This window comes from Jaculus jaculus, chromosome 10 (genome assembly GCF_020740685.1).
Source record: "Jaculus jaculus isolate mJacJac1 chromosome 10, mJacJac1.mat.Y.cur, whole genome shotgun sequence".
NCBI lineage: Eukaryota > Metazoa > Chordata > Mammalia > Rodentia > Dipodidae > Jaculus > Jaculus jaculus.
In genome coordinates, this window is record NC_059111.1 from 99,236,857 (window position 1) to 99,244,704 (window position 7,848).

Genomic DNA, 7,848 nt, shown 5'->3' on the forward strand with positions numbered 1-7,848 from the left:
CTCATCATTTAGTAGTGTATTGTTTAGTTTCCATGATTTTGTGTATGCTCTATAGCCTTTCTTGCTACTGATTTGTAGTTTAATTCCATTGTGGTCAGATAGAATGCAAGGAATTATTTCAATTTTCCTGAATTTGTTAAGATTTGCTTTGTGTCCTAATATATGGTCTATTTTAGAGAATGTTCCATGTGCTGCTGAAAAGAATGTATATTCTGCAGCCTTTGGATGAAATGTCCTGTATATATCTGTTAGGTCCATTCCTTCTATGACCTCATTTAGTCCAGATGCCTCTCTGTTTATTCTTTCCCTGGATGACCTGTCAATTGATGAGAGTGGGGTGTTAAAGTCACCCACCACCACTGTGTTTGGTGTTATCTGTGACCTTAGTTCTAATAGTGTTTGTTTGACAAATTTGGGAGCCCCCATGTTAGGTGCATATATGTTTAGGATTGTAATGTCCTTCTGTTGGAGTGTGCCCTTAATCAGTGTAAAGTGACCTTCCTTATCTTTCTTGACTAACGTCGGACTAATGTCTACCCTGTCTGATATTAGGATAGCAACCCCTGCTTGTTTTCTAGGCCCATTTGCTTGAAACACCGTCTTCCAACCTTTCACCCTAACATAATGTCTATCCTTTGTAGAAAGGTGAGTTTCTTGGAGACAACAAATTGTAGGATCCTGCTTTTTAACCCAGTCTGCAAATCTATGTCTTTTCGTTGGGGCATTGAGACCGTTGATATTAAGAGATATTATTGAAAGGTGTGTATTTATGTTTGCCATTTTGTGTGTGTGTGTGTGTTTCTGGTTCTACCTGTGTTCTCTTCTTTTAACTGGTATTTGAGTATAGCTTGTTTTTTCTAGGTTCCTTATATGTGTGCTTTTCCTTTTGTTCAGCATGGAGGATTCTATCAAGTATTTTCTGTAGAGCTGGTTTTGTCTTCAAATACTCCTTTAACCTGCTTTTGTCATGGAATGTCTTTATTTCTCCATCTATTTGAATGGATAACTTTACAGGATAAAGTAACCTTGGTTGACAGTTGTTATCTTTCAGAACTTGGAATATATCACTCCAAGCCCTTCTGGCTTTAAAAGTTTGTGTTGAATAATCTGCTGTAATCCTGATGGGCTTGCTTTTGTAGGTAACTTGATTTTTCTCTCTAACTGCTTTCAATATTTTTTCTTTGGTTTGTATGTTTGGAAGTTTGATTATAATATGGCAAGGAGAGGTTCTTTCTGGGTTTTGTCTGGCTGGGGTTCTAAAGGCTTCCTGTATCTGTATTGGCACCTCTTTCCCAATTTGGGGGAAATTTTCCTCTATGATTTTGTTGAAGATGCCTACTATGCCTCTGGAGTAGAGTTCTTCTCCTTCTACTATCCCCTGAATTCTTATATTGGATCTTTTCATAGTGTCCCGAATATCTTGAAATTCCCACTCATACTTTTCTATAAGTTTGTCTTTCTCTTTGTTGGACTGCATTAGGTCTGCCATCTGGTCTTCTAGCTTAGATATTCTGTCCTCTCCCTCATCCATCCTACTGGTGAGATTTTCTACAGAGTTTTTTATTTCATTAACTGTGTTCTTCATTGCTAGTAATTCTGACTGGTTTTTCTTTATTATTTCTATTTCCCTATTTATGTCTTGTATTGCCTTCTTTATTTCATCAAATTGGTGTCCTGCCTCTTCTTTGATTCCTTTGATTTCCTCTTTGATTTCCTCTTTGATTTCTTCTTTGATTGTTTTCATGTGTTCTTTGACCTCTTTGAACATATTTATAATTATTCTTTTGAACTCTTTCTCAGGCATTTCCTCTAACTCTTTCTCACTGGAGGACATTGCTGATGCATTAATACTTTTAGGTGGATTTATATCGTCTTGCTTTTTAGTGTTTCTTGTGTTATAATGTATATATTTCTGCATCTTGGATTAAGTTAATGCTTGGATTTTCTAGCTAGCTGTGTATTCTTAGCTGTATCAATTGATTTGATGTAATATATTTTCAGGGTAGGACCTTAAGGTGTTAGGTGTGGCTCTTAAGACTCTCAGAGTATCTACAAAGATGTTCTTAGGGGTTGAGTTTCCCTGCTATAGGAGTATTCAAGCAGGCTGAGTGGAATAAAATACAGGTAGATTCTAAAATTTAACTAAACACTGTACACATTCAATCAAAAACAGCCCTGAGTATGTATGCAAGAGTAGTTATTATAATGACCAGATCCTCTATCAACAAAGAGGTTTAGATTTCTGGTCTGTTGAGGGATCCAAGTCAGCTTGTGACCAAGTGAGACCCTTCCCTGGTGCAATCCCAGTTACCTTGGGTGATTTTGGTCTCAGTCAAGTTGCTGCCTGGGTCGTCGGGCTGCTGTTCTGATTTCTGGAGCTGGGCACTTGCTTTTCCTGCGGGGCAAACTGAGCCGCTGCTGCTGCCTCTGCTGCTGCTGTAGCTGCCACTGCTGGAGCCACCACTGCTGCTGAAGCTGCTGCTGCTGTGTCCATTGCCGCTGCTCCCCCTGAAGCTGCTGCCGCCGAGTCTGCCGCTGCTGCCACTCCTGGGTCTGCTGCTGCTGGGGCCGCTGTTACTGGTGCTGAAGCCGCTGATGTTGCTGCTCCTGTTTGGGTCCCATTGTCAGCCCAAGTTGGCGTGGCTGGGTCCCGGGCCGCTGCTCTGTTCGCTGGAGCTGGGCTCAGGCGGTGGGGGAGGGGAGGGAGCTGCGGCTGCTCTGGTTGTATCGCTTCTCCACGTGTGCTTCTACCTCGCGGTCTGCTCCTCCCTCCGCTGCTCGCTGCCGCTCTCCCCTCACGTTTCCCGAGTTGCGGAGAGTGCGGTGTGAGGGGAAAATCCCGCACCTGGCTTGTCCTGCGGCTCGAGCCGAGTCTGGCGGCTTTCTGCTGCGCCACTGCCGCAGCGGTTGGCCGAGCTGCCGGAGCCGCTTTTCCCGCCTGTGCGGGCTCTGGATGCTCTATAACTCTTCTACTTCTCCGCTGCCGCCTCAATTTCCTATACACCTCACTTTTTAGTAAAAGTGTGTATTTTGCTGAGTTTTTTTGGTCTTTTTCCTCCCTAGGCTGCTTTGGCGTGGTACCTACGCCGCCATCTTCGGTCTTGTTCTATTTTTAACAAAACACTGATAAAGATAAACTCAAGAATGATAAACTATGAGTTATTAAGTTTATTTAGGGAGAATTAACAATTTGTGGGGTTTACGTCAGGGAATTGGGGTCTAGAAAGAAGACTAGAACAGAGCCATAAGCATGTGTGAAGCAGGAAACACACACCCATGCGGAAAGCACAGCATAGTCCATGCCATTCATTTAAGAGAAATCAAGGTTTTTAGCGAGTAAACACATGGGCGAGAGAAGTTAGGTGCTTCAGTAGGGAGAATTGAAAGGAACACCATGGCATCAACACTGAGTTTCCCATGGAAGAAAGTTAAAAGGGCAAATGGTGGTGAGTTAAGGAAGAATAGCAGAGAGAAAATATTCACATGAGAAATGAGTATTAAAGAGTGTTGTTAAACCGAGTGTGGTGGCGCACGCCTTTAATCCCAGCACTCAGGAGGCAGAGGTAGGAGGATTTCCATGAGTTCAAGTCCACCCTGAGATAACAGAGTTAATTCCAGGTCAGCCTGGACCAGAGTGAGACACTACCTCGAAAAACCAAAAAAAAAAAAAAAAAAGTGTTGTATGAAGGTTGCCATGAGTTTAGTAGTTACACTGGAAAAAGGCCTAAAGTTAGAGACAGCGCCCACATGGTAGATCCAGAGACCAGAGGAAAACCATATATGTGACTCAAGTGCGTGGTTACCCCAAACTATGAAGCAGAGGCAAGCAGAAAAACCATCCAGACCAAGAAGCAGATTCTGACCACCGCACCCCGCCCCTTCCCTTCCCTTCCCCCCCCCCATCCCTGCACCCATCCAGGCCTGGTGAGAGGGGAAACCACGTACATGCATCCAAGCATGGATGAGAAGGAATCCAGAGAGAGCTGGCAGGAAGAAGGCCGCATCCTTTATAGTACAGCAAATGTATGCTTTCCTCAGATTCAAGTATGCAGGGGGAAGACCTGACTGGTTTGTAGATTTGGAGGGCAGGTCCCAGGGCCAGCCCATCCAGGGCCGTGCCTCTAGGTATTGCGCTAGACTGTGGCCAGAAGGAGGTGCTGTAGTTTCCAAGGTTCCATCTCGATTAGAAGCCAGTTCTGTTTCCATCCTTGTGCCAGGGCGAGGTGACATCTCCTGGTTCTCTTCAGGCCTCGATCTCTAACTGAAACTGCTTAAAAGAAGCTAGCTTTCTCCCAGCCTCCTTCAATGCCATGGGCATGCCCCCTTGGGTCAACTGGGAAGATGAGTGTGCCCCACTTGCCTAATCAAGAAATGGCCACGCATCGTGATCAACTCTCCCACTGGCTCTGGCAACTGCTTGTTCACATTCTAGAGGTGGTTGGCTGTGCCCGCTTCCCTTTTGTCTTTGGGCCTCACAGTTGTGGGCTACATGGCTGTGTGGCTGGCTTGTAATTTCTCATAGACCCTTCCCTTTATTGTCTATTAGGAACTAAGGCCAGTCTTGGTGCATTCTTAAATCACTAAAGACACTTCAGTCAAAATTGCTAAGGTTATAAATACAATATGCTTATGGCCAAAATTATGTGTAAGCCTGCGTCTCTAGCACTCCCCTCCTGGTCCTGTATCTAAAAACACATGTCAAAAATCCACTTCAAACCTTGTTTACAAAAATTTTCTGTTTTCTTTTCGGTTTTTCGAGGTAGGGTCTCACTCTGGTCCAGGCTGACCTGGAATTCACTATGTAGTCTCAGGGTGTCCGTGAACTCACAGCGATCCTCCTAACTCTGCCTCCCCAGTGCTGGGATTAAAGGCGTGCGCCACCAGCCTGACTAAACTTTTAACCTGATTATAAACTTTAGTCTATTAGCAATGGTGATGAGGGGTGCAGTATTAGAACTCTCTAGACATGGAACTTGAGAGCAAACGAACTCCAGACACATGTGCCACCTTATGCATCTGGCTTTATGTGGATACTGAGGAACTGAACCTGTGTCCTTAGGTTTTGCAGGCAAGCGCCTTAACTGCTAAGCCACCTCTTCAGGCCCTTTCTCTCTTTAATAAACTTCAACTCTGCTTCATACTGGCTTTCCATGACAGTCTTTTCTTCATCAAAGCCATGAGTCCCATTTTTGCCTGGATAAAGGTCTCTGGAAAGAACTTCTCAGGCTGCTGCTGGTCACAGCTTGTAATGGAGCCATTTCCCTGTCACTGCTGACACCTTCAGTTTATTGCCATAGATCAAACCTTTAAAAAAAATTTTGTCAGGCTGGAGAGATGGTTTGGTGGTTAAGCGCTTGCCTGTGAAGCCTAAGGACCCCGGTTCGAGGCTCGGTTCCCCAGGTCCCACGTTAGCCAGATGCACAAGGGGGCGCACGCGTCTGGAGTTCGTTTGCAGAGGCTGGAAGCCCTGGAGCTCCCATTCTCTCTCTCTCCCTCACCCCCTGCCTCTTTCTCTCTGTGTCACTCTCAAATAAATAAATTTAAAAAATATTTTTTCATTAATTTGCAAACAGAGAGTGAGAGAATGGGCATAACAGGGCTTCTTGCCACTGAAAACAAACTCTAGATGCATGTGCCACTTTGTGCATCTGGCTTGACATGGCTATTGGGAAACTGAACCTGGGGATCAGGCTTTGCAAGCAAGAGCCTTTAACTGCTTAGCCAGCTCTTCAGACTTTTTAAAATATTTTTATTTATTTACTTGTAAGCAGAAAGAGAGAGAGAGAATGGGTGCACCAGGGCCTCCAGCCACTGCAAACAAACTCTAGACACATGTACCACCTTGTGCGTCTGGCTTACGTAGGTTCTGGGAATTGAACCAGGGTCCTTAAGATTTACAGGCAAGCACCTTAACTGCTGAGCCATCTCTTCAGCTCACCCATATTGTTATACTGCTGTCTTTCCATGACCAAACCTGTGCATAAAAACTGTGGGTCTTTGGAGTTTCATTTTCAAAATCTCTCAGGTCATGTAAAATTTTAATTAAATGACTTTATTAATGCTTTTATTTTTGTTGATCTGCCTTTTGTTTCAGGGTTACCAGCAGTAGACTTCAAAATGGGTGAGGAAAAGGCATTAAGCCTCTTCATGATGTAATCCACATATTAAGCCCTGTGAATCCCCTGGGGGATTTCATTTACATCACAAAAGGGACTTTTCAGATGTGATTTAGTGAGATTACCTTGAATTGTCAGTGTGAGCAAAATAACCCCAGGTATCTTTAAAGACAAAAAGACCAAATATAATGACAACAATCCTACACGCCCAGGGCAACCTGACCCTGACTGCCTTATCTTGGGCTGCCCTACAGAAACAATGACTCAGATGTCCCCCAAAACTCATGTGTTTTGAAGGCATAGACCCTAGCTGATGGTAGTTTGGGAGGTGGAGCCTTGCTGGAAGAGGTGCATTGTGGGTGGCAGACTTTGGGGATTAGAGCCAGCGCCCCCTTGCCAGAGACTGGCCGGCTGTCCTGCCTCTGTTTTCCACGTGCTATGGCAGAGGAGATGTCTGCTCTACCTTCCTTTCCCGGCCATCACGATGCTATGAGGCGACAAGCCAAAATGAGCTCTTGCCTCCCATCAGCTGCTTTTAGTCAGGTGCTCTGTCCCAGCAACAGGAAGGTGACCTCAATAAAAACCTTACTCCTAATGACCTCTGGTACTAAACCCCAAATGCAGAAGGATGAAGGGTGATATAAAATTTACTACCTCACAAGATAGTAAGCTTCCCACTTCTCGTTTACTTAAATATGACCCCACTGGTCTCAAATTAACCATACAGATGAGAATACCTTGAATTGCCATGAATTAATCTGCCTGCCTCCACCCCCCCTCTCCGTACAGAATTATAGATGTGCACCACTACATCCAGGTTTTGTTCTTTTTTTAAACATGAACTAGTTATTAATTCTCATAGGTTCTTCTTGTCCTGACTCTATACTGCCCATCCAGACAATAATCACATGATAAAAGGATCTTGGTATTTGTATCCTTGAACTGTCCTCCCCCATACAAAATAGAGCTGCCCTATATAAGAATATTGCTTATCTAAGGAGGTAGGTAGATGTTAGATAGATAGATGGTAGATAGATACATAGATAATAGGTAGATAGATAGACAATAGATAGACAGATAGATAGATAGTTAGATAGATAGATAGATAGATAGATAGATAGATAGATGCATACATACATACATACATACATACATACATACATACATACATACATAGATGATAGACAGATAAATTTATTTTATTCTCTTGAATCACTTTGTTAGGGTGAGGACCTCCAGGGAAGTCCACTTGGGTACCAAGTAGTAGGAAGGAATCTTTATTGGCCAGCCAGTGACTACACCCAGGACTCAGGAGCCTGAATGCAGTGCCAGGCTAAACTTTGGGGATCCTTTTCTTTGTTTTTCTTCAGGGGAAGAGCAGTCACCACTACCACAAATTAAGCAGTCCAGTTTCCCGCCTTTGGGGAAATCGCAGGGGCCAGCACATCCGGAGTGCAATGGATAAGCCTTGCCCTGGGAAAACCATCTTCCTGATCAAGTTATCTCCCCTGCCAGGTAAGTATTCAGGGATCCTTTTATAGGAGAAAATCACAAGATTTCACATCTTAGTGTTTCAGTTCAGAAGTTCAGTAACCATAATCTTACAAAAACTAGAGTTCACTTTAATTGATTTTTAGAAGAAAAAAAACCAAAAACACAGGAATTTTCCAGGCATCCCCCCCTTCCCTGTGTTTTCCCTCCCCTGCAACTGCAAGCAAGCCTCAGTTAGTAT

General features: G+C 43.9%; 1 pseudogene; it reads right to left on the bottom strand.

Annotated features, from left to right (window-relative positions):
- Nucleotides 1-7,484: 7,484 nt before the first annotated feature.
- LOC123464315 lies at nt 7,485-7,639 on the bottom strand (annotated as a pseudogene).
- Between the last annotated feature and the right edge of the window lie 209 nt (nt 7,640-7,848).